This window comes from Phasianus colchicus, chromosome 1 (genome assembly GCF_987193195.1).
Source record: "Phasianus colchicus chromosome 1, bPhaCol1.hap1.1, whole genome shotgun sequence".
NCBI lineage: Eukaryota > Metazoa > Chordata > Aves > Galliformes > Phasianidae > Phasianus > Phasianus colchicus.
In genome coordinates this window covers 122,019,315-122,047,042 of record NC_143436.1, presented here as the reverse complement: position 1 = coordinate 122,047,042, position 27,728 = coordinate 122,019,315, and the positions used below count along the sequence as shown (strand labels likewise).

Sequence of the window (27,728 nt, the reverse complement as noted above, 5' to 3'; positions counted from 1 at the left end):
GCTATAAGCTGTTTCTGCACTGTGTTCCTTGCAGTTGAGGCACAACGTAATGTCTCTCAGTCAGAGCTGGAAGATGCTAACAGCAGAAGTCTTTCTTTCACCCATTCTACTTAAGAAACCTGAAAATAAAGCTCAGATGAAACATAAGTTTTGCTGGTGGATGATACTGGGAAGGCATTTTAGGTGAATTTTGCAGCTTTGTCATTGGCCTGTGGTTGGGTGTTCTGAGGAGACCCAGGAGAGTCTTTGTTGCTATTTCTGTGTATGGGAAGTTGTTTGGGGCTACCTTCAATTTTTTTCCTGAAATTACAGAGATTGTCAAGTTCTTGACTCAGAGCATTTGAGATGACTGAATAGAAACCAGAACAGCAAGAAGGGGTCCTTGTGTTGTACACTGCTTTTAAGATGAGGTTCTGAAGTTTGCTGGGATCACTTTTCAGTGTTAGTTGTCATTTCTCCTTACAAGCTCTTGGAATTACCCTTGTGTGTTTTGTCTGCTTGTATTTAAGGTTAGGAAGGTGCTTCAGAGTTTTTGCCTGTGAGTAGTGTACTTCTGGAGTTGTTCTGTATTTTTGCTCACTCTTGCAGTTTCGTGGAATCTTGCAGAGTCTCATTTCTTGTTGGAAAACAAGAAATGCTCAAATGAATGGCAAGTTGCTTACCAATGGATTTTAATGAAGATTGCTGCATTGTGCTGAGATTTAATTGGAGCAACTGTACTTATTTGTTGAATCTAGATGATCATTGTGGTCCTTTTCTACCCAGGCCAGTCTATGATTCAGTGATTCTACTAAGTGTATGTGGGTTGTTTTAACTTCTAGCAACAATGATTTTAATGTGAGATGCTGTTGTTAAGACTTTACCCTTGACATTGTGATGCCTTTTGATGAACTTTGAATTCTTTTCTGACAGCTCTGTTTGCAGTAGGCATTTAATAATCAAATGTTGTGAACAGTAGAAACAAGATTTCATAGCAAAGAGGATTAGGTCACTTATCACCTGGATTCTCGTGGTTTGCAAAAGAGTAGCCCCAACAGCACGCTGAATTACAGTTGGAATCCTGAGTCCATGCACTGTTCAGGAGCTTTTATGTTCATCCAGACGTTAGATTACAACAGTGCAATGTTGTGAGGATGCTGAGCGTGTCTTTTGTCAGCGTGCAGATGTGTAGCAGTTGCTCACCATCTCTTCCTGTGAGAAGCAAGGTGTTTGCTTTGGACTGTTGTGAGCACCTCAGAGTTTGAGCTGTCCTTCACATGGTGTGTAGAAGTAGAAGGAAAGTCAGTTATCTTGTAGGAGTTGTTCTGCTTCCTAACACGTTTATTTGTCATACATTTAATGGTGGTGTTCTAATTGGGACACAAAAAACCCACTATGGTCTTGATGATGTACTTCTCCTGAAGGCTAAGAGCCTGACAGTAATTAAGTCATAGTTGCATAAATTTTACCTTTCTGGCTTTATAGTTTAGTTGTATTCTTGTGTATGAGAAAGTAAAACAAAGTCTCCATTATAACATATGCAGGTAGTGTATGTTTGAGTTTAAGCAATAATTAACTAATGAGGTGATAGAATGTGGAAGCAGCAAGAGGGAAGCACTGCTTATGAGAATGGGGGTGAGAGGAAAGAGTTCTTAATGCTGTAATACATCTATGAAATGCCCTACAAATATTGTAATAAGGAACAGCAAGCGAATTTGCTTTTTCATCAGTGGAAAATAGATCTGTAGTGAGATCTGCCTTTATACAGTTATGCAGACAGCTTTATTTTTGGTCTCGAATTTTCCAGTATGGGTTATTCTGTTCCTTGAAACCGTAGAAGCTTACAGTTGTCTGTGACTTCTGCAAATGTTACGGTCAGTTAAGCAGGAGGAAGATGTTTTGATTGGAAGAATCCTGCTGAAATTTCAAACTCAACACTTCTGTGTTTGTTGTAGCAATAAAATGTAGGAACTTCATTCTTAGGTGCCAGGTGAGTGCTCTGTGCTGTGTGTGCATTCTTTGTCAGTAGGGCAAAAAATGCATGTGTAAACGTGCTCTAGTCTGTTTTCATGTGAGGTTGAATGGCTGCCTTTAATAATTAGAACTGTACTGAATTTTTGTAATAGTCAGGATTGAGTTAGAAGATCGCTTTCTGACAGAATCTGCTTACAAAGATACTGTGTGTGTTTTATAAAGGCAAGCTGACGTTCTTAAAAGAAGAAATCTTTTACAGCGTGCAAGTTCTTTAAGATATGGTGATGCATTGTGGTTTAACCCAGCAGATCACTGAGCGTCACGTGGCTGTTCATTCACTGTCCCCATCTCAGTGAGATGGAGAGGAGAAATGAGGGAAAAAATGAGATAGAGAAAAGGAAAAGCATAATAATTATGGCATGTATATCTACATATACACACATATACTTGTAATCTAGATTTATAACAAGGGATGCACAAGCAATTGCTCATCTCCTGTTGAGGTCTTGAAACAGTAAATGTTTGGTGCAGAAAGTCTATACCAAATTAACTTGAAAAACTGATGCTTTCCAGCTTCAGGTGAGACAATTATTTATTGATCTTTTGTACATTTTAAGTGTGCAGAAACTCACCTCTGGAAGACTGATATTTGTAGATAAAATTGATATGGCATACTGGGCTCTGTTAGTGGCTCTTAGGTGTAGCAAATTTGATGTTGCTAATGATGTTCTGCGTATGGGAGTTCTACTTCTGTTCTGCTGAATTTATCTGTCACTAACAGCTTGCTGCATTGTGAAATCATTAAATAGCAGCCTTTAACATATTTAACTCTGGTTTTTTGAAAAGCTGAACTTCCTAATTGGGATTCATACATGTATGAACCCTTGGTGTCTGGTGCTGACCTGAGAATAAAACTTCAGTTATTACTTACAGGGCCTGCCTTACAGCATAAGATCACATGGCAGTGCCTTCTGCCTTCAGTATTTTACAAGTGCTGTGGTACAACTGGGTCTGTCTAATACCTGTTCAGATACAAGACAGAGTAAGGAAAATGTGTTTATTATTTCAGATCAGCCCTTTTTTACAAGGCATCAATTGGTTACTTGGTGGTGAGTGTTGGGTTCTATTGCAGATGTGATGCCATCCATGCAGTAATGGATGGAAATACATTAAAGGAGCAGCATAACAATTTATTTCACAGGGCAAAGGTCAAGAGAGTGCTGATTCCATATTACAAATCTAACAAAACTGAAGTGGCAGAAGCATTTTTTGAAGGCTTAAGCAGATGAGGGATGTTCAGTTTTCTGTTAGAAAACCTAAATCAGAGAGCATTGAAATCTGTTGAATTTTGGAATAGTTGAGAGTAAGAATGTGAATTCTGTTAGTAAATTGTGATAAGTGTGCTGTTTTCCCTTTCCACCCTCCTTGCTCAGCTTCATTTTTGGGGCAAAAGTTCTAATTCATCAGTGTAGCTGAACTGCTGCACTTAACAGCGCTGACTGTGGTAATACAAGAATAATCACTTATGACTACATGCAGGCAGGAGAACACAGATAAACTATGACTATAGCTATAACTTAATAACTTGTGAAATTTCTAGGTCCCTGTGTTCTTGCAGACAATACTTGAAAGAATTTTCAGTGTTGAGTGGAAGCAATCTGAAACTGGGTTGCACCAGTGTTCCAGTAGCTCTGTGCTTCACACGAGCTGCTGCAGGTAGGGGATCCTACAGCTCTTTGCTGGTTTCTTAGGAGTCCTGGCCTTTTCTCTTGACATCAGTGTGAAGTTATCTATAGGTTTTTGAAACAACCAATGTGTTCTGTGGCATCTGGACAACGAATTCAATATTTTAAGAAAGAGGTGTTTTGAGCATGTAATTGTTACTCAATCATTTTGAATTAGCTGTTGCGACTACTGGTTAGCTAAGGCACTGTGGCTTTTAGCTTACATTCCATAAATTTATACTTTTTTTTTTTTTTTAACCACAGGCTTAGGCTAGTAGCTCTTAAATCCTGCAGTAACTTCTATAATCAACAGCCTTAGTCTGCTAGTTTTTAAAAGTATCACCCAGCAATTTCTGTGTAAGGACAACGAACTCAAAATTGAGCAAAAATCATCTTCATTGTCTAACCTGTACTGCATCTGCCTTCAAAAAAGAATCCTCAAGCAATTCTAGATAAGGATTCACAGCTGAAATTGCTTAGCTCATGGGAGGTTTCTCACATGCTGCATTGTGAGGATACTACATACTACATTGACCTTCAGTACTAAAGTGGCTTGGACAGACTAATATACTATGGGCAGGTGATCTTGTGTGGATATTCTTACTGGTGGAGAGCATCTGCCTTAGCATGATTTTTCTATTGTCTGAGGACTGTAGAAGCTGTGTGCACTTAGAGTCCTTTCATCAGCACTCAGATGATGCCATAAGTAGATCGTATCCTATTGTGAACAGGATGAAAAAGGTTGAGGCTACTTAAACTTGAGGAACTCTGAGAAAAAGAGGTCTTGTTTTAATCTGTTTTTATAAGTTACATCTCTGGTGATGATGGCACAGTGTTCTCTGACTTCTACTCCATATTGTTTTCTCATGGCTTTTTCATAGAATCATAGAATGGCTTGGGTTGAAAAGGATGGTTCATATAAGAAATGGTGTTGCCAGCAGGAGCAGGGAGGTGCTCATCGCTTTCTTCTCAGCTCTGGTGAGGCCGCACCTCGAGTGCTGTGTTCAGTTTTGGGCCCCTCACTGCAGGAAAGACATCAAGGCACTGGAGCGTGTCCAGAGAAGGGCAACTAAACTGGTGAGGGGTCTGGGGCAAAGGCCTTATGGGGAGCAGCTGAAGGAACTGGAATTGTTAAGTCTGCAGAAGAGGAGGCTCAGGGGAGACATTATTGCTCTCTACAGTTCCTGAAAGGAGGTTGTGGTAAGGTGGGGATTGATTTTTCTCCCAGATAACAGTGATAGGAGGAGGGGGAATGACTTCAGGATTGGATTGGATATTAGGAAAAACAACTTCTTGGAAGGAGTGGTTGTGGCAGTGGCACAGGCTGCCCAGTGAGGCAGTGGAGTTACTGTCCCTGGAGGTGTTTAAGAAACATGTCATTGTGGCATTGAGGGACGTGATTAGTGGGGAAATAGTAGTGAGAGGTGGATGGTTGGGCAAGATGATCTTGGAGGTCTTTTCCCCCCTTGTTCTAAGTTCATCTTGTATCTTTTTTTTTTTTCACAGTTCTAAAAGAAGATGGTGTAGCTCCTGTTTCTTCTTCCAATATAGGAAGTTAGCCCAGTCAAATGATTCTGTTCCCATGGGCCTTTAATAAGGATCATTAAGTGAGTAATCTGTTAGTTTTGTTGTCTTAGCATTTTGGTTGTGGAATTTTGATGGAACTGTATTTCAAGACAAAAACTCATTGCTGTTCCAGCCCTGAAATTCCCAGCCGTTTGTGAATGCTTGCCAAAAGTACTTTTTGTTGTAGCATGCACAGGAGTAACAACTGCTCTGTGTTACACAACATAAATTGTTCTCTTTAATATAGGAGAAGTGAGGAGTAAAGATGGAAAGCTGTGTGTTGTGTGTTGGTGGTGGTTTATTTTTACCTTTGAAAACATCACATGATAATTCTGGAGAATGTTTACATTGAAAAACAGCTAATTCACCTTTGGCTGTCTGAGATGAGACAAGCAGTGCTGTGTTTAAGAACCCTCTTGGCTGAGACAAGTCAGAAGGGGCAGTGGCCAACTGTAGGGAGCTGCCAGCTGTCTCAAAGAAGTGTGGACAGGAGTGGAGGGAAGGAAGTATGGAGAAGCGAAAATATAGGAGTTAACCATGGACTGAGGCTATAGAAAGGGCTAACATGAACTTAAGTGACCAGGTTCGTTGGTACCCTGATGTAGACATGGGGGGTAGCAAGGCCTGTTGGTGCATGAAGCCTGTGTGAAAGCTGGCATTCCTCAAGTACCAACAGAATGATACAGCCGGGAACCACTGCAGTTTCTACTGCTTCTCTGGTTTTTGATTCAAAGTTTTGAATTCTGAATTTCTTGGAACAGTTTTGTGTTTTTTAAAAAAACTTCATGAATACGTTTACAGGTATTTATGAAGAAGAGCTTTTCAAAAGTGGATGTTCAAAATTCATTTAATCGTACCTGTGAAAATAGGATGCTAATGCTTCATAAATTCTCATAGCTCTCATCAAATGACCTTGAAATTATCTGCATCTAGATGTCACTGAACTGGTTGTTACTTTTCTTTTGGCTTTCAGATTTAAAGGAGACAGAAATGCTGATCTCCATCTTGAGAGGTGAGCCCTATTTGTTTTGCTTGTGAAAGCGCTATGAATGACTGAGGAGGATGTCTGAGCACTTTTTTTTTGGCAACCATCAGTGGTTCACAGATGTTGCTTATGCAGTCGTAGACAGTGTTGCTCAGCAGCTTATAATCTGATCACAAGACACAACGATATCCTTTTCAGTCCCACAAATACACATTCAACCTGCAGATGGTTAATTATTTCAAGCAGTTCCTCTATAATTCATTGGTAAACTCTGTTTTCAGTGTTTGTGGATTAAGCTTCTGAATTAGCAAAATGACAAGAGGAGCATCAAATCTTACTGATGTAGTGATGATGAGAGCACATGGACTGTTTTGTTGCTTTTCTTGTGGATTTTTGTTATCAGAAGTGTGAGGTTTTTAAAGAACTTGGTCATGAGCAAGCACTGTTATTTGTCATGAGATTACAAGGGTGATCAGGTAGGTGAGGGAGCACTGTGAATAAATACTTTTTGCTGCTATTGCATTTCACGTGTTAATACTGAGGCTGACTTGCAAGGCATTGTTTGCCACTACAAACCATGTTGTATTTGAAGTGATTGCTGTGGTTGCGGGATAGTATGGATTAAAAATGCTCAGTATACTATGGAACTATGAATCTGTTCAAATATCCGTCTGTTATTGCAGTTTTATTCTCTGTAATCCCTAAACCAGGAGGTTAGAGATGTGTGAAACTGGATCACATGGATAGGGCTTTCATTCAGGGTAGGTCCTTACTGTATTATGTAGAAGCAGGGACTTGGGTGGATCAGTTGCTGTGCTGTGGGGATCACAGTTTTTGTGGAACACCTAATATGCAACCGTGTTTGTGTTAAGCTGTTATATTGTTACTGTTCTGTGCAGATGGGCTCAGCACCTCTGCTAGAGATGTAAGCCTTGTAAGCGATTTGGTTTCTTATAATTAACTATATCTGAATTGGTAACATCTCAGTGTCTTCTCTCAGAAGTTCATTGTTTAGCCTGTAAAACACATGCTTACAGCACTGGCATCAGTGAGCTGATAAGCTATTATAAAGTACTGGGTTTTAAAGGTCAACATTGTGCCAGAGTGAAATAGTTTGTAGTTAACTCTCAAGAAGATTAGGGGTTATTGGGATCCCTGGTTGGTGTGGGTTTTTTGTTTGTGGCTTTTTATTTTGCTTTTTGGGGCAAAGCAGCGTATGGAAGTATATGATTGCTGCAGTCTTCTACTAACAAATAATTGGGTGGAAGGCAGGCTCAGCATGCTCTGCCTCGTGATTTGCCTACCAAATTGTAGGGACCCAAGGAGATGAGAACTGATAGATATGCACTGCAATACCATTTGTGATACGGATGAAACTTGGGATTTTACGTGAAATTTGTATGAAAAACAGTTTTGCTGCTAATTAATCAGTGTATATCATCAAATATCTTTTCCTTTTCTCCAAGGCTTCCATTTGTTCCTACAGTTCTGCAGCACAGCAGAACAGGTTCCATGATCTATATATAAACTGCTGAGGTTGCTAGTCTCAAATACTATTCTTTAATTGGTTGTGTAACGTTTCCCTAATCACAGGAACACGAAAGTAGTTCCGAAATTGAATCTGATAATTTCAAGTTTTAAAAACACAAGTTAGAAATTTTATTAAGAAATCGTTTGCACAACCGATTTTTTTTTCCTTGTTATATATTTGTTTACTATAATGATATTATTAGATTGTCCATACTGTTGATGTAGAAACAGTGACTGATGTTAAGCCTTATTAGAAATAAATATGGTAAATGAACAGTGAACCACATTTTCTTGGGCAGATATATAAATCAGATTATCAGTATATGTAGAACAATAGAACAGCTTGGCCCACCCAGCCCCAACCCCTGCCTTGGACAGGGCTGCCCCCACCAGCTCAGGCTGCCCAGGGCCCCATCCAACCTGCCTTGAGCACCTCCAGGGATTGGGCATCACAGCTTCTCCGGGCAGCTGGGTGAGAAAGTCTGGGTGAAGACTTTCATCCTAACATCTAACCTAAATCTCCCCTCTTTTAAACTAAAAGAATTCCTCCTTGTCCCGTCACTATCTACCTGTGTAAAAAGTCAGCCTCCTCCAGCTCCCTTCAAGTAGTGGGACGCTACAGTGAGGTCTCCCTGAGCAGAACAAGCACAGCGCTCTCAGCCTTTCTTCACAAGAGAGGTGCTCCAGCCTCAGAGCATCTTTGTGGACCTCCTCTGGACCCACCACATCAACTCTGCATTCTTCCTATATCAGGGGCCCCAGCCTAGACAGTACTTCAGATGGGACCTCACAAGGGCAGAGCAGAGGGGTGCTGTCACCTCTCTCTCTGCTGGCTGCTTTTCTCCTGACACAGCCTAGGATGCAGTTGGACTTCTGGGCTGCAAGTGCACACTGCTGGCTCATGTCATGTTTTTATTAATCTTGAGTGTTAATCCGAGAAGCAAAATTTGTTAATGCTGTCCATGGTATTGAGATGACAGCTTAGCATCACCCAGAAATGAGTTTTGATGGCTCTGGTAAGATTGTGCTGAATGTCCAATTAATAAAAACAACATTGGAACCTTATACAGCTCTGCAGCCTGAGGAGAAAGTTTTCTTTTTCCTATAGAGGAAAAAGGCATTGATATTAACTGAGCTCTCTGACAAGGTTGACAAGAAGTTGTGATAAAAGCTGATGCAAAAGGCAAGAGTTTGGGGCCTTTCTATCCCAGGTACTAATGTAGAAAATGCTGTTTTCACTAATGAAACTTGCAGTCTCCCTGGGTAGTCCTGAAAATGTACTACTGTATGTGTGTAAGTAACTGGCAGTGTTCAACTTAAATTACATCTACGTTTATTAGAAGTCTGTATCAGTTTGCCAATCTAAGTTTTGTGGTTGTTTTAAAAAAATAAATTATACCCATGCAATAATGAATTGCGGCACTTCAGAAGGGAGTGGTTCCCCCACGCTCTAAGCGTGATCTGAAATGCTTCCCATGGATAATTGCCTTTACTTCAGTAGCCAGAGTACGTGCATATAGAAGACTTGTTATCCCCTGCCCTGTTTTTTCTTTTTCTTTTATATTGAGCTCTTGTTTTGTTCCCGTTCTCCTTGATTTTAGCCTCTCCTGATGCACCAGCAGCAACTCATCTGCTTCTGACTGCAGGTCTTTCTCCTTCATGAGATTTGGCAGAAGCTGATGTAGCCATGATGCTGCACCAACTGTTCTCTTGATTTGACCTTTTGATGCGTCTCTCTAAAAATCTTCTTCAGGAGCATTGTTATGCAGGAAGGAAATGCAGTGGGTAACTCATACCCACTGATGTCGTTTTAAGGCAGAGTAGGAGACAGTTTCAGGAATTTAAAAAGCAACCCCCTGAAACAAACACATACTATTTGTCTGTTAGTGCAGATACGTGTGGGTTTTTTTTAAGTTTTTTAAAGTTGTTTAAAGAGTTCGCTACTGTTTATGATTTGCAGTCCTTACAATCATGTTGAGGGCACTTTTATTTTAAAGATCAAAGCATATCCAGAGGAGAGCCACAAAGATGATCAGGTGCTGGAGCACCTCCCCTGCGAAGACAGGCTGAGGGAGCTGGGCTTGTTCAGCCTGGAGAAAAGAAGGCTGCGGGGTGACCTCATTGCAGCCTTTCAGTACCTAAAGGGAGCCTACAGACAGGAGGGGAGTCAACTCTTTACAAGGGTAAATAATGGCAGGACAAGGGGAAGTAGTTTTAAGCTGAAAGATAAAAGATTTAAGTTGGATGTCAGGGGGAAGTTCTTTACAGAGAGAATGGTGAGGTGCTGGAACAGGCTGCCCAGAGAGGTTGTGGATGCCCCGTCCCTGGAGGTGTTCAAGGCCAGATTGGATGGGGCTCTGGGCAGCCTGGTCTAGTATTAAATGGGGAGGTTGGTGGCCCTGCCTGTGGTGGGGGGTTGGATATTCGTGATCCTTGAGGTGCCTTCCAACCCTGGCCATGCTATGATTCTGTAAAGCATTCTCTTGGTATCTTAGTGACAAATAAATCTCATGCTGTAGGAGGAAGGGAGCCACCAGTTCCAAACTGCACATTTTGTGGAATCTGTTCATTTTCCTTTGTCTCAGATCTCTGCTGTTAATGGAACAAAGCCTTCATGGGTACTATGCTTGTCAATGTAAGATTTGTGGATTTGATGAATGGCTATGGTAACACTAGTGATATGTTGTATACTGCTCTGCAGATGAAATGAGAGCTGCATTAGTTTAGAATACATGTTAAGATGTATGGAAGTTTCTAACAGTGTTTAAAAAAAAAAAAGTCTCTTTGCCAAAAACACAAAAGAAGACATTGAAAGTTGTAGAGTGTTACCAGTTCTATGTGTTTAGTTTTGAAATAAGTAGAATGGTCTGTAGCTACTGTCTATAATCAAGGTTTGATATGCTTTCCCCTCAAGACTCAGTTTTTAAATTGGTAAGTTCTGCCAAATGTGTTTGGCTGACTACTTTGGTTTTTCCCTTCCACCCTCTCTGGATGACTGCCCCAGCCTGATTATTTTATGACATTGAATGTGGTTTAGTTCTGGCTCCTTTATTTTATTCAAGCCAAAGCAGTGAGCTGGGAAAGAAGCTACTTCAGGAGAAAAAAATTAAGAGGTTTCTTTTAAACACTTTCAGTGCTTTTACAATATTTACTATGGAATGGAAGGATCACCTCATGGTTCTGCTCTTGTTCATTTTCACAAATACGGTTAAAAATGTGACCAAGTTTCATACATTTTTCATAAGGAAAAAAAAATAATAAAAACCACCTGTCAGTTTGGATGTGCTTATTGCTGCTGGGAATTTAGCAGTTGTCTGAATCCAAGAAAGAAAAAAGACGGAGGAGAGTAGAATACTGTTGTAACTTGATTTGGAGATGGCTCAAGGTGTAGGATGACTGTGTGAGGATGGAAGGAGAAGAAATTTGATGACAAAGTAGACAGATTGTTGGGAACAGTGTAGAAGAGAACAAAGTTGGGAGAAAAGGGTAGTCATTGGAGTCTGGAATAACAGATTTAGAAGGGAAGCTGTTCAGACTCCCCCAGCTATGAAGTTTAGCCAGTGCCAAAGTCTGTTTTCTCCTTTTTTAGTGCCTTTTCTTTGCAGGACTTCTAGGTGGCTGAGACTGCCAGGCACCTCTGTGTCCATTAGGTCAGCACACCCAGAGTATGGTGCCAGGCCACATCCAAGCAGCTCTTGGAGATCTCCAGGGAGGAGACTCCACAGCTTCTGGGCAACCTGGGCCGATGTTCTGTCATCCTCACGAAGTGCTGCCTGGTGTTCAGAAGGAGTCTCCTTCTGTTCCAGTTTGTGCAGTTGGCTTTTGTCCTGGTACAGAGCACCACTGACAAGCTTCTTGTTAGAGCTCGCTTTTCAGTGGGAGCAATAGTTACATGAATGGTGAGGATGTCTGGTGCAGTCTGAGATTTTGACTTGCCTTTGAACTATATATGCAGGCGTGATGCAAAATGGTTAGATCTGCTCTTCAAGTCTGTGCCACAACCTGTGGAACCTACGTGGAAGTGTGCGTATGATTTATATAAGAAATGGTGTTGCCAGCAGGGGCAGGGAAGTGCTCTTCCCTTTGTACTCAGCTCTGGTGGGGCTGCCCCGTGAGTGCTGTGTTCAGTATTGGGCCCCTCACTGCAAGAAAGATGTTGAGACACTGGAGCGTGTCCAGAGAAGGGCACTGAAGCTGTGAGGGGTCTGAAGCACAAGTCTAATGGGGAGCAGCTGAGGGAACTGGGATTTTTGTGTCTGGAGAAGAGGAGGCTCAGGGGAGACCTTATTGCTCTCTACAACTGCCTGAAGGGAGGTTGTGGTGAGGTGGAGGTTGGCCTCCTCTCCCAGGTAACAGTGATAGGATGAGAGGGAATGGCTTCAGGTTGCACCAAGGGGGGATCTGGCTGAGTATTGGGAAAAACAACTTCTTGGAAAGAGTGGTGATGCAGTGGCACTGGAACAGGCTGCAAGGGGGATGGTAAAGTCCCTGGAGGTGTTCAAGAAATGTTTAGATGTGGTACTGAGGGACATGATCTAGTGAGGAAATAGTAGTTAGTGGGAGGTGGATGGTTGGACAAGATGATTTTGGAGGTCTTTTCCAACCTTGGGGATTCTATGATATGTGGATAGATAAACTACTTATATACTTATAAGCGTAGGAAAATGTTGAGGGGGGGAAAAAATGAAAAGGTGTTTTTTTTTTTTTTTTAATCTATAGTTGTCTTTATTTGCTTTTCAGTAATGGTATGGTCATAGACCTGACCTCAACAGTAATTAATAAAAATGAAATATTGAATAACTACTTGTTGTGCGGAGTGAAGAAAATAGTAAAGAAAGGGTATTGATGGTATATTCAAACACTGTCAGGAAATTGAAGTTCTTCACTTTCTTATTGACTCTGAGTGTCTGGATGACTGTATACTATCAGCATTTGGTATGGTTCCAGAAACTTTCTAGCCATGGAAGTGGCTTATTTGTGGTGTTTGTTCACTAGTGGAGATGGGTAACTAATGGGCAGTGAAGACAGTCCAATTTTTCTTAGTTGATTTTCAGGAAATTTGGTCCTTTAATAGCTTGTTTGTATTATTATTATTATTATTTTAATTGTGCATTGGTGGGAGTTGCAGTGCAGCTTCTTGAGTGACTCACCATGGATGCCGAAAAGATAAGCTTCCACTTTTTGACTTCTGTAGGCTTTTTAAGCAAACAAAGTGTACCTATTTCCTCTGGGTGAATCACAGTGCTTCAGTGTATTTATATCCTCAAGCAAGCTTTTAATGTTGAACTTAAGAATATTCTACCTCCTGTACAAGAGAAGTGTCCTCCCTTACATGAGGAAGGGAAGAGTGGATATAGACTCTTCACAATAGATTCATTTTAGACATCTATTCTTGTATAGATTTTCTGGCATGCTGATTAATTGTTAGGCTTCTTGTTGCTTGCTCCAGTTACCTTATCACTGTACCTGAATGATCTATGTTTGGTATCTGTAGGCGTTTAATTAAACAGTGTGATTCACTCAGCTTTAAGTATGTGCCATGGCCAGCACATGCGTTGTGGTTCAGCTACTGCTTTTCAGAAGTACTTACGACTTTCTTGGTCTTTGTTCAAGCTAATCAATATTGTATGGTCACACAAACGTTCAGTTCTTAATCATTTTCTTTTTAATGGCAAAGTAGTGTTGTTCTTACTGTTGTAGTCGTCATGGTACTGCTCCATAGCAGCCATGTAGAACCTTGGAGTTACTTCCATTAGTTGCAGAGTTAGAAGAGTTGAGTAAAAATTGGTGGTGTTGAAATACTAAATGCTAATGCAGCTCAGATTAGGAGAACGTGTGAGAGTACCCTTGTGTTCTGGATATCTTGATCTGTGAACTGTCTTTGGTGACGTGAAGGTGAGACTGTCATCTGTCACAAGAAAGTGGTGGCAGAGTTCTCTGAGTCTTTGGTCTGTCTGAATGAGAGTCACTGTGCAAATGTCCAAAGAGCATAATTAATCTGGCATTGTGGGATCCAGATGGCAGAGCTATTCCTGAATATCGCCTTGACCTTCTGTGACAGTAGCCTGAAGGGAGAGCAAAACTTCATTAGAGGAGAGGGAGGGCCTTTTGTTTGACTTCATTGTGTAAAATCACATGGATTACAAAAATAAAAATAAAAAAGGGACTTGGAGCCCCTGTAGTAGCTTTATTGCAAAAGTTTTTGAAAATACCATCAAATTTTGAGAAGAAAGCCCAGTAAGTCCGGGGATTCTTTCCATCATTGAAAATATAAATATTTTATAGAAGGTAATAAATGCAAAAACGTTGAACCGGAGGAACAGATTTTCAAGCCCGGAACTGTAGGGGTGGGGGATATGTTTGGTTTGGCTGGTAGTTTGGCAGGGATCAGTTGCAGCCAGATTTGAGTATCTGATTGTGTCCTAAAAATTTTTATAGTTGTCTCCTTAATATTTTGGACACTCGTTTTTAGTAGGTTTGATTTTTCAATTCTGTGGCCTTCTATAAGCACACACAAAAATGCCTGTAGTGCTTCTATAATGCTTAGATAATTCAAATGCCTACTCAAAAGCTTGGAAAATAATACTAGGATATTTTGTTAAACTTCCATTACCTTTAATTTGAGTGGTCAGATGCCTATAGGTCTTTGAAATAATCGAATAAATAATGTGTAAATCCGAATCAAAACAGATAATCTGAAATCTGAGGTGAGTAACCAATGTTCTCCCAGTAATTGTCTTTAAAAACTATTAGAATAGTTAAAAAGTCGGGAAGTGCTGGGACACTTCTTGTGTAGATGCAGTCAACAAGGATGTACTGAAGTGCAGATGTAATCTGTGCTGTTTTGCTGGCACTAGACAGATTGCAGCAATCCGTATCCTATTATCTGTTGCTGTGGTCTTGTGTATGATGAGGTTGTTGGTGAGATTTGATTGAAAAGATAACAATTAAAAAAAAAAAAAAGTTTTTGTGTGGCAGTTTTTTCCTTCTGCGTTTGATTTTTGGTATTGGATTTCATGGCATTTTTTCATTTCAGAAGGTGTGCTGGATATACCTCTGTGCAGACTGTCTACATCTCACACGCAGTTTGTTAATGGTTTGAAGAAGCCTTTTGTAATAAATTGAGATAAAACATTAAGCTTTATAAAATCAATCAGTGAAGCACTTTGATGTGAAATGCCGTGTTATTTTTCAAGAAAAATAAAATCTGTAGTAGAATTGTATGACTAACATCTAAAAATAAGTGCCATATGTCTTGCAAAGTCTGTTTTATAGAAGAGAAACTGTCAATGCCTTTAGCTTACTGTACCAATCAAATCTTACTGGCGGTGTTCACTCCTTACAGTCATCGCTTTAGCTGCTGAGGAAGTTAGTTGGGAGCACGTTTCTTAGTTTTCTTTTTAAGTAGACAAAATGTTTTTACCTTAATTGGTTTATGTTTTCCTGGTGTGAACGATGTGAAAATAGTAATAGCAGTTATTTCTCTTGAAACTGGAGAAAGCACGGGCTTTAAAAACTTGACTGCAGAATTGCCAGTAGTCCTCCCCTGTTGTGGCTTATTCAGACAGATCGAGCTGAGCCATCTGTGGAAAGCTTGCTAGCAATTTGAGGGACTTCCTCAGGTATTCTTATCAGTCTCGTTTGATCAGCTGTGATTACTCAACTTGTCTAGGCGCTAGCATCTCCTTCTGTAACTTGTTTAGGTATGGAACTCACTTAAGCAGGAGAAACAAGTAAGCATAGGGTTTTTAAAACAATGCTTTGGAGAATTGTCAAGTGGCTTTCCTTCCTGCATTCTGACTTGCAGGCTTGGAAGGTTTCCCACTCTATCAGTGAAGTCTTACCCAAGAGCAAAAAGGAAGCTGATCAGCCAGTAGGACACCGGAGGAAATAGATGGGATTCCATTGGAGTTCTCTGCAGAGAAAGAAACCTTTATTTGCCATTAGAGATACTTGGACAGTAATTGGGTGCCTTTGAGAATCTTTTAAAAGGAGATGGAGTGAAACTTAGCAGTAGTTTGTTAGACTTTGGTTTACTTACCATAGGCATTCTGTAATAAGCTTGTGTTATACTGGGAGATCGCTCCAGTGATTAAAAAAAGAGGCACACAAAACCCAAACTAGCAAAAACCCACAAACTTTAGTGTGTGCAATACAGTCTCCCTTGAGACTTAAATAATTTGCCTGTTTCTGCTTGCCCTCTTAAATTTGTTGATGCATTTTGGGTTTTGTGTGGATTTTTTTGTTGTTATTGCTTTTGTTGTTATGTATTTAGCACTAAAGGCGCCACAGAGTTGTTCTTCTGCTTGAGATACTGCAGTCAGAGCACCTTGTGATTGGGTTGTTCCAGCTTATCTTGCTTGACAGAAGCACTCTGCAGACCCTGAGTCGTGAGCAAAGCTCTGAGCAACTTGGTTAAATGTCTTTGTCGTACTTGGAGCAAAAGGGAACCAGGTATCTCCTTAGGACTCTTGCAACCTGGGTCTTTCAGTCAGCCCAGTCCTCACAGCTCTGTGGCTCATTTCTAGAAACCAGTTTGTTTTCCCAGGCTGCTTGTGGTTGTTAGTAAGTCGTTCACACGTTCTCAAAGACAAATGGTTCTGTACGTTTTCTTTGGTTATTATTCCCATAACAGTGTTATACTATACCATGCGTCTGTGTGTAAACACATGATGTGTGTATGAGGCAAGTGGTGCGTTTCTATCTAGAGCTCCTTGCTTTTTTGCTTCTTCTGTCAGTCAGTACACTCTTGGTGGTGTCAAGAGTTCATTACGTGAAAGTTGATACTTGCAGCTTCAGTTATAGGTGGTGAGGAAATTGGTGAGTGCTTCTACCATGAATTAAATTATACGCTATAAACAGGATAATTTTGAATTAAGGTTGTATGTTTGGGTGTAGCTGGCTTACAAACCAAGGCCAAAAAATTGGAGTGTTGAGAAGTACTCTGTTCCAAGTTAGTCACTGAAAGAGAAGCTCTGCGTAGGTGTAGCTCTTCTGGAAGCCAAACCTTTAGCAAACTTTGATTTCCTTCCTTCCAGATGTAAAAACTCGTAGCTATCCCCTGTTTTCAGGTCAGGCTCCCTGTTGGAGCTCTGTTTTGTGTCTCTCTGGTGTGATCTCACTGCTGGTTTACCTTGTCTTGTGTCTACATACACACAGAACCAGGAAGGCTTTCCTGGCTCACTGTTGGGGAAGACGCAAGTTGCAGTGCTACTGCAGTGCTGATTGCTATCATGCAATGACATGATTGGATTGTGCAGTGTCTTGAAAGCTCGGGCTCTTGCTGTAATTTTCCCTGCTGTCATCTGTGCCGAGGCTGGATGCAGATATTCTTCACGCTGCATCTGTGTAGGGCAGTGGTGTAGTGCTTATACCTGTGAGCTGAAAAGGGCTATGCTAATATTCATGTGAATGAAAAAAGATGGCCTTTTCTAAGGCCATCTAAGCAGTGCTCAGGTAATGTCTAGTGCAAAACACCCAAAAAAAAACCCCATAATTGCAATTGTATGGTACCTGTGAGCAAGGCTTCTGAAGCTGTTTCTCCACATGGTAACAGATCTTTTTGGTAAGGAGGTTAGATCTCCAGTAGGAGCTTGGGACTGAGACCCTGGGGAAAGGCAGTGGAGAAGACTGGAGCCTTGTGCCTTTATTTCCTGTTGTTTTGAGTTTCCTCTGAAAGTTAATTGGTTGTTTTAATTGAGGCTTGTCAAGGCTCTGCCTTCATTTCTGTGTGGTGTTTGATAGTTGCTCAAGTCTCCAGTGACACGGCTGTGCTTGTTCTTCCCTTCTCAGCAGTCTGGTGACTTATGCAGCTTGTATTGCACGCTTCACGAGAAGGTACTTTCTGAGAATGAAATGCATTTATTACGCCTCCAAATGATGGGTTAAATCCAAAAGAAAAACAGGTCATGTTGAGAGCTTTTATTGTGAGTGAGGAGTAAACGTGCCTGGAGATGAGCATGACCTGGGGTGTGTGGTTGGGGGGTCCTGTTCATGGCAGCGAGCAGCCCACTGGAGGGTATGGAAAATGCTGGGGCTGTGTGCCTGGAAATGAAAGGGCTCACCACTGGCTGCTGCTGTGCCTGTGGTGCCTTTGGCTTATGGGCTTTTCCTACATAGTTTACGTAATGTTCCTGGAAAGTACGTTTTCGGTACTGGGCAGAATTGACTTTTAGTAGGAGATTCTCCTTCTTCAGACTAATTACTATATAAATGTTTTTTGGGGAAAATCTTCATTTTAGTTTAGTGTAAATTTACAAATACAAGACTCTGAACTAATTAGGTTTGAAAATGATCAGAGTTGATATATGAAAAGCATGTTTTTCTTTCCAAATTCAAACTGACACAGTGTTTTCAAAACTATCAAATTGTTTACATAAACTAGGCTGAATACATTTAAATCGGACAAAGAGCTGCCAAAAGGGCATCAATTAAATTAGCTCAGGGATTTTCTAGGAATTACATTGGCCTAATGGGCATTTAACAGTATCTTTCTAATAACTAAAATAATCTTTGTATTTTATTTAAAATTTGTCTCAAATTCTGGAAGTTTGGAAGTTTGCTCCTCTAATTGAATGCTTGAAACAGAATCATGTACTATTTCTCTTTTAAAAAATGTTTATAGTAGATATTATTTCAGTATGTTTGAGGAAGTAAAGAAAAATTTCTGAACAATTGCCTGTGTGTAATGTGTTTGGGGAGGGGATTTCCTTTGTCTTCTATAGAAGGAAAGGATGCAAACTCTTTTTGATGGCACAGCATGTGTAGAAAGTGATGAGTGAAGCAGATAAATACTTCCCAAAGACTTCTGGAATTGAGCATTTCAAGATCCCGTTGCTTTGGGTTTTTTGGATACAAATACTTGTATTCCTCATAATGATATTTCATGTTTTGCATTACTAATAAAACTACATACTGAATGTGACTTAACATATCCTTACATAGAAGGATACTTCTTTCCATAGACTTGGAATACTTGCTTTTGTCTGCAGTGTATCTGTGAACCTTGGATTAAATGCTTTGCTAACCTTTTTCTTGTGTGATGTATGTGTTAATGTACGCTATGGGAGTCTTTTGGAGTGCCTGAAACAAACCATGGCTCATGCTCTGTTTCTAGCAGTACTTATCTGCTGCTCGCTTATGGACTGAATTAGAAATAAGCTCCTTGCATTTTACCACCACTGGAGCTAAGGGTACAAAGTTATTTTATTTACGTTCTTAGTTGGCAAAGAAACAAGCCTCTAATAGTTGGAAAGTGTGCTGATGGATTTCTGACCTCTGCCTTCCTTCTCATTAATAAAGTTTCATAGAACTAGAATATATTTCTGGAATGAATTAAGATCTTATTATTGGAGTAGATTCAAGCACTATAAGGAGAAGTTCTTCTAAGGGAAGAACAAGACAGGAGAAGGCTTGCTTTTACATAAGGAAAGAAAAAATGTCGATACCTCCTCCTCACACCCCCAAGCAAGATGAGAGCAGTATTAGATTTTGCATCTGAAAAGTCAGTTTTTAATTGCAAATTAATTGAAATGGCGAGGTAGTCTGCTTTCACATCTCAAGGCAATAATGACAGACTTCATATTTTGAGAAATTGCCTCTTACAGCTCTGGAGATGCATGACTTTTCTTTAGTCTTCATTAAAGTGAATATTGTCCTCAGATATGTTGTATGAATCTTCTACCTGCTACTCCAGTTCTAGCAGACAGTGGTACGACCACATACCTCTCCTGCCCTCGTGCGGGTGTAGTTCCTTTGTTGCATTGTTGGCTAAATGCATAGGTTTTAAACACTTGAGTTCCTTCAGTCCAAGCATTGCTTTGTTTTACTGGGGCTGTGTATGTAGAGCTCTCAGGAGTAGTTGTATCAGTCCTCCAGTCTGTTGTCTCTCCGCTTCTGCTTTGATGTGTTTTCTGTGATGAAAATGTAACACGTACTCTGACCTGTGGCCTTTTATAGCAGGTGTTCCTGCCATGGAGAAGTTCGTCAGACTCTTTCTCCATTCAGCTTCATATGAACTGAATGTTGGAACAACTTGCCATCTGACTAAAACCATTAAAAATAGAGCAAGGTTTTTTTATTTGAGGAGGCTTAGATGTTCATTCCCAGAAGGTGGAGAGAATAAAGGAATCCAATTTATTCATGCTAATTTTCAAGAAGAAAATAAAGATGACCATTTAGCTGAAGGCCTGAAGTTCTAACGTACACGTCTCACTGTGTGTCTGTACATGTAGAGATTAAAGGGAAGGAAAAAGACAACCATTAACTCTGTATGTCTTTGTAGCTTCTGATGAATGTCTGCGTAAGAACTTTTGGGCATGGTTTGCATGCGGACCAGTTATGAAACCTGCCAATTGTGTATTTCTAGGAACAAACTGGCCAACACGTTGTTCTGTCAAGCTGAGCTGAGTGCAGCCATGTTTTCAGTCAGGAAGGTTCCCTAATACAAATGTAATTCCCTGTTCTTGAGTGGTAGGGGCTTGGTGTTTTAAATAATGGGTTATAGGAAATGAAACAATGGTGTATTTAGAATGGCCAGTTTGGACTATAAGACCCGTGATGGCAAGAACTGTTGCATCATAACATTTTATGGCATTCAAGGCCAGGCTGGATGTGGCTCTGAGCAGCCTGGTCTACTGGTTGGCAACCCTGCACATAGCAGGGGGTTGAAACTAGATGATCATTGTGGTCCTTTTCAACCCAGGCCATTCTGTGATGAAGATTTTCTTACTGAATGTCTTGAGAAAGAAAACTCTGTTACATACTCGTACAATGAGAGCAGTGACAGTCTCTTCAAAAGTTAATCTATAAATTAGCTGATCATTTTTACTCCCTCTTTTTTTCTTCTCCTTGAATTAATGAAATAATGTGTGAATTAATTCACTTCACCTTCACTTTGTGTAGTCAACTGTTAATGAACTGTAATTCTCTTGCGAGAGGGATGAGGGAGAAGAGTAGCACCCATCAGGTAACACAGCTAACAATTTTGAAATTTTATGAAGTATAAAAAATGTCTTTATACTTTACTGCGTAGGAAAAAAAGAGATTAATATGTATCTATAAGGTAGCAGTAACAAATTTTATATACAACTTTCATCGCAGGCAGCTAGTTAGATTTATTCTTGTAAAACAATAAGAAAGCATGCAGGGACTATAGCCTATTTTTTACTATTATTCAGCACTAACAATGGAGAAGAGAGGGTGGCTTCTAAAGTTGGGTACTTAATGCAAATTCATTCTCTTGCATAAGCTGCAAAGCAGCAGAACATAACACTGTCATTAAAACTGACTCATAGCGTTCAACAGAAGGTGTGTTTGAAGCTTTAAAAGTGCTAAGAGAGTTGCTGTGGTCTAGTAAATATCTAGCAGTGGAAAAAATGCTTCAGCTACAGTGTGTTGCAAAACACTAGTGCAAATTCTTGACTGTATTTTGCCTTTTAAAAAATCTGAGCATGTGAACAGGGAGATGGAGTTGTTCTAAACTAAGTATTTTGATCAGTTGGAAAATGGAGGTGAGTATAAAATGCTCAGTGTTTGAAATATCAGCGTTTGAAATTCTGGCTGAAGTGGACATTCTTACATTGCTTCATTGTCTTTCAGTTCTGTTCACTGGTACGTGTGTGGAAAAATCTCCAGTGCATTATGGAAGTATAAATTGAGCAGTAAGTGCTGAGCTCCATAAACTGGCATTTAGTGGGGTCTGTGTGCTTGTCAGAGGTGCAAGTGGATGGGAATAGGAAATAGTGTCCAACACCACAAGAGGCATAGGTGTTGAACATGCATTTTGATAGGGTTAGTGTGCAGTTTCAGCCACCAAGTGATATAATTCAAACAACATTACAAGACTTATTTCTGATTTTTTTGTCCAAGTAAATATCACATCCCACAGTCTATTTGGGCAACAGGGGAAGCCAGAGGTTACTCTTGCAACATTAGAAAGGCACAAAGAGAATGATAGCTCTAACTGTGCCATATTACTTCTTTCCACTGTGGTTCTGTGTTTTCTCACTTGGCGGGGAGAGGTTTTTTGGTTCTGTGCATTAAACATGGGCCAGCATTCTGGCACGCTGTGATTACTGCCAATAACAGTTAGTGAGGTGTACTGATACACTACTAGTCAGTTTTAGTTTCTTGATGACCAATTTTTCAACTTATGTTTTGGTGACTATACGTCCTTGGCTCTGACAGCCTGCTGCTTGCTGTACACAAGTAATAGCCGTTGTGTTGTCTTGCACCACAAAAGCTCAGCAGCAACACTCTGCATTGAGTTTCACTGGGCTTTGGGAAGGTCCTCCTGATCCTCTGAGACAAGCAGCATGCCTTGTACTGTTTTCAACTTTGGTTTTCTTACCTTTTTTTATTTGTCCTTCCTTTCACTGAAAATAAATAACAGTGACTTTCTGAGAGTAAACTGTTCTGTCCAGATCTCTGAAATTACTTGTTTATTTCCCTTAATGTTACAAAACTGTACAAAAGCTAGATAAACAAGAAACAGTGAGTTATATGCAGATAGTGACTTTGGGTGCTGTAAGTCTACATTTTCTTACAGGGTGATCATGCAAATCTCATTATGAACTCTCTGGTCACGCCTGAAGCATCTTTTCCTTAGATTTGTGTTTTTTTCTTTCATCCAGGAACTTCCTGGTATGCCAGCCTTTTGCTGTTGTCTTCCATGACTCTCTGGAGTAGTTTCCCTTCCCTCCTTCCCTCACCCACCATTCTTGCCCTTTGCTGCAGGCATCACATTCCCTCTTTTTTTTTTTCCCTTCCATCCTTCATCTGTAATTAAACTTGGAAGACTCAAAGACAGATGCATCAAGGATGAAAATAAGAACTATGAGCTTTTGTTTTATTTTTTTTCCTTCGGTAGGCCTGCCAACACTTAACGTTTAGATGCAGCTGCTCTTTTGTGTCAACAACATATCCACACATGTTATTGCTGTCATGGAGATTCCCAACATAAGAAGCCATCAGGATACCAGGGAGAAGTTCCATTACAACGTGTGAAGCAGCCTGCCTGGGAGAAAGGCCATGCACCTGCAGTTTCCTAATAATGTTTAAATTTTGTTTTCCATCAATGTTTAACCTTCTGATCTAGGTGATTCTTCATTTGAAGAAGCTATGGTAACTTACTTATCTGTAAATAGTAGTCTTCCATTTTTTTTGTAGCGAAGTAGTTCAAGAGCTCATCCAGGCTGGATGTGGCTCTGGGCAGCCTGGTCTGGGGGTTGGCGACCCTGCATATAGCAGGGGGTATTGAAAATAGATGATCATTGTGGTCCTTTTCAACCCAGGCTGTTCTATGATTCTGTGACTTTCAGTGGAAAAATCCTGCATGTAGTTTAGAGACATTTCAGCCAGAACAGCTAGGGCTGTACCGTTCTTACATGAGGTTTTTATTATAAATACCTGACTTTTTCACAAAAACACTAGTCAAGCACAGCTTTTGAGTAATGTATTTTGCCAGTATTTTGATGCTGGTGGCTGGGTATGGAGAGTAAGTACAAGCTACGCTTGTGTTAAGGAAGTTTGTGTGAACATTCATACCTTTTGTTATGAGAGTAGTTAAAAGAATGAAAAGTTATTTCAAGTTTCAGATTGCACGATAACTATTAAATGGCAACCAGTATGCTGAACTTGAAAGTTACAAAAAGGCTACTACTTGATATTATTTTTTAAGTAATTATGTAGCCTGACGTCAAAATGGCATTGTTTATTACTTAAGAAAAGAAAAATGACCACATCCTATTTCTAGAGATGAATCAAATTGCTTCCTACTGTTTTAGAAGTTTTCCTGAGTCATCTGGTGAGAACTGCATTTACCACAAGGCTCCTATTTTCCCACAGCAGCTCTCTACATGCAAGGAACTGATGTTGCAGTGCGGTTTCAAAGATGGTATTCTTATAACTTATTTTATAACAATACCCAGAGGCATTCAGTGTAGCCAAAAAAAAATCCATATCTGAGTTTAGCGTCTAATTAAAGACAAGATCCAAGAATTCATCTAAGAGCTGAAAAGAACAGGAGAGGAAAGGTGAACTTTTTAATGCAAAATCTTGTAGTCACATTTTCATAATAGGGGTTTTGGAGTGCTTTAAGTTTGAGAAATAAAATAATAATCAAAATCTTTTCTGTGCTGCTCTAGGATTAGAGGTACTGAGATTTGAAATGGCAAGCAATTTTTCTCCTGTAGCTCAAATACCCAGGAGGCGTATGCATGGAGAAGTATTCTGTGAATTTTTGTGATTTTCTTAAGGGAGCCAGTCCCTCCAGCACTCCAAGCTTGGTTGCTGGGTTCGCATTCAGCTTTGATGTGATCCACCTCAAACTCTGAGTAAGTTGTCCAGGATAGCAGTCAGTCAGCCTTTGTAATTGTACTGAGTGCTGAGGTGCTGGTTCCTCAGTTGCCTTTCATCTTTACTGAACGCAGTTCTTCTGTCTGCTTCCTCTTAGGAGAACTAACCTGTGTGTGTACAGAGGGAGCTCTTCGTTACTATCCATGAACTAGTGCAGCTAAGAGCGGTGGAGATCAGAATTTGATTTTGTGTACAAGTTAATCACAGAATCAGTAAGGTAGGACTAGATGATCTCAGAGATCTTTTCTAACCACCAGCGCATCACACCGTGCCTACTGACCACATCCCTCAGTGCCACATCCATGCATTTTTTTGAACACTTCCAGGGACAGTGACTCCACCACCTCCCTGGGCAGCCTGTGCCAATATCATAGTTTTCACTGCTTTTATCTCACCCTATTTCCAAGCTGCTTTTTGCTGCTTTTTAGATGAGATCACATATTTTAGCTTGGTTTTGGATCTGTATTTCTGTTCCACTGGAAAGCCGTTCGTATTTTTTGCAAACTGACTTGGTCACCATCTGTGTTTTCTGGGTAGCTGTCAGTAATGTTGCAGAGCAGAATGAAATCCCCTGACCTCTGAGTGTTTTTGGGGTGGTTCAGCGTGAGGGCATCTCTCAGAATGGCCCTGTGGGCTGTTTGGCACTGTACGTTTTCTGCAGTAGATGTGTGCTGGATGCCAAGTTTATTTCAGGGCTTTCAGTTTGGTGAAACTCGGTGTCCTCATTAGAACTGCCCTTTGTATCTGGTGCATTGCTGCTTCTATGACATCCTCCAGAAGCTGTATTCCAGAAGAGCCAAGTTTTTATCCTCTTCTTAAAAGAAGTTTATGAGAGGAATTTGGAGTGTTCTACTTCGTTTGGAATACAGAGGGTTTTTTTCTTACTTCATTTTCTGCAGTTATGCTGGTCATAAGGTCTTAATGCAGTCTGAACCACTTTGTAAAGCTTTCTTGACTTGGGTTTCACTTAATTGATTTATTCAGCTGTGTATACTTAACAGGCACTTATTTTCCAACTCGGAGTGGCACATGACTCATTCTTCTTTTAGAAGTGTGGTCTATGCTGTGAGAACAGACATCATAATACAAATTCTCTCATGTTAAAACTAACAATAAAATCTTGTCCGTATTGTACTCTTCTCTCTGAAATCTGCAGACTTGGAGCAAATTTATTGTAATGGCCTTTCAAACATACTGAATTAGCAGCAATATCTTTAAATTCAGTGCAGTTTCTGAGAAATGCTTTTGTTGTTGGTTGGGATTTTTCCCCTTTGAAACAAATCATTTCAGGTTGATACAGCCAGAAATTGCTTCTTGGAGGAGTGAGGGGAAAAAAAAAAACAACAGCAACAAAAAACCAACCAATGACACAAACCACCACCAGCAAACACTTTATAGTTTGCCCACTGCATAGCCTAATCCATTATAATGACTTTTCAAAAAAGAATTCATAGTGAAAAGCCTTTGAGTTGTTTCATGCATGTGTGCTTAGGTGCTGATGTGACTTTCTAATGATGTGACCTGTATGTAGGTGCTAGACATTTAATCATTGTGTGACTTCCTTTTGTTCTCTCTTGAATACTTCTGATGGCATTCTTTGCATGGTTAATACTGTAGAAGTTGGATCAGTGTTATTTAAATAGAATGCCTCTGACTTGCCTGGAAAACACATTAAGAAGAAATGATGAATGATTTTGCAGTAGTTACAGGGAATTCAGTTCTTTAGCCTATATGGTACTTTCTTGTTAATTCAGAATGGAAATTCTGGGGGCTTCCCCCCTCATTCCTTTCTTTTTTCCATATGCTCAGCATCCCTTTTTAAATGAAAAAAAATGACTTCTTAAGGTTTTTCTTCTTACTTTAGATAGTGAACCAGTAATCTGTATTTAATGATATGTTTTGAAGCTTACAAGGAAATATAGTCATGGTGGTTATTTTGATCTGCATCAGAAAACCCACAGAATTTAGTTTCGGCACCCATTTGGTATTTGGAAGTGTTTTTACATTTACCTTTACTTTTCTGTTCTCTTACCAAAAAAAGCCATCCCAGCGCAAACCAGTACAGAGAGAAACATCTCATTTTTGAGTGTGAGCAGGAGTTATTTGGAGAACAATGATGACAAAACTTCAGGCTAGTAGGAGCTATTAGGAGGAGGAATTTGGTAAAGTTGAAAGAATTTCAGTTTTGTCACGTTATGAGGCAGCCGCTTTAAATCACTGGCATGCTGTGTGTGTGCTTGTAGGCGACGTGGTGGCTGATTCAGTCAGCAGGGCTTTGGGGGGGAATTAATTGGAGTGGCCTGGTCTTTTACATCTGGTGTTTCTGTCTGATGGCAGCATGGTGTTGTAGTACTGCTGGTGCAGAATTGGTGATTGCTGTCATCAGAGAGAGGAACGTATAGGGCACTGCACTTCTTACCAGTAGGCTATCAGGGAAAAGGGGGACCAGGCAGTGTGATGGAAGAGCTCAGGGTCCTTTCCTCCCACAAATATGCTGCTGAACTCAGACTTAGATCAGTTCTTCAATGGAATGGCTGCTCAGTGCTTCTAACATGTTTCTTTAAAGGTAATATATTATACTTTTCTTGGGAAGGAGCTCTCTTTGCTCAAGATTTTGTCTGAAGTGTTCCTTTTTTTTCATATATACTTGTTAAGGAGTGAGGCTTTTACACTCAGTATTTTTTTCTTTCTTTTTTCTAAACATGAGCTTCAAATGCAAATATAGGAATAAAGTCAGAAAGTGAGTCCTAGTAAGTAACGCTTCAAAAATAGTATCTTTTCTGAGTAATTATAAAAGATGGAAAAAGTGATGCCAGTAATATTATTTTATAGCCTGGGGGTTTGAAGTCCATGGCAGATCATCAAAGATATTATGGAGCTGAATATGTGGAACGTGATGAATGAGTGTAGAATATTACCGGAGACTGGAGTGCCGAGAGGAGAAAAGAAAAGATGAAAATAAAAGAATCAGCTTTGAATGAGACCACTTACAAATACTGTGCTAGATTAGGAAGCTTTAACTTCTTCCGAAGAAGCATATTCTGAGATCTTTATGTTAAATACATTTATTGTCCCTCCCTCTCCATCCCTCCTTGTCTAAATGTTGGATGTTTCTGTTTGAATAAATGCTTAGGTGTTAGACACCTTATGCCAAATGAAATTTTAGCTTGTAGCAGCAAAGACTTGAACTGTAGCAGCTTCTGCTGAGCATTACCACCTGAACACGTCTTTCCTATTCAGATATGGTACAGGTAGAGTGAAAAATGCCCAGCATGTGTAAGGACAGGTAACGAAGCATGTAAGAAGTTGTCATACCCACAACATACATATTTGTTAGGCTTCTTGCCAATCATAAGAAGCCTAAAGTGGAAGCAAAATCTTTCCTATCCTTCAGCTACAATTCATGGGATCTGCTTTTAGATCAGTACTCCTATAATTGCTCTGCTTATTTGTTACTGTAGTCCTAGAAGCATTCTGTGAAGAACCCACTCTTTTCAAGTTAGCCATAGCTATGAGAGAAGCATGTAAATCTTGCATTTTTAACTCAGAATTGAATTCTACTCATACTCAGGGTGAGCTGAGCTAATATTTGAATCTGTACTTGCATACAGAAG

The 27,728-nt window shown here is 40.1% G+C and overlaps 1 protein-coding gene across 9 annotated transcripts in view; it reads left to right on the top strand.

The window, feature by feature from the left end:
• CDKL5 (cyclin dependent kinase like 5) overlaps positions 1-27,728 on the top strand; it is a 129,554-nt gene that overhangs the window by 13,348 nt on the left and 88,478 nt on the right. For 6 of the 9 annotated variants that reach the window (XM_090124878.1, XM_090124893.1, XM_090124892.1 and 3 more), the window contains exons 2-3: positions 5,184-5,284; positions 6,217-6,255. The exons of the other annotated variants lie outside the window; for them this stretch is intronic. The gene's annotated coding sequence lies outside the window, so the exon portion shown is untranslated. The remainder of the gene's footprint in view (positions 1-5,183; positions 5,285-6,216; positions 6,256-27,728) is intronic. 9 annotated transcript variants of the gene reach the window in all.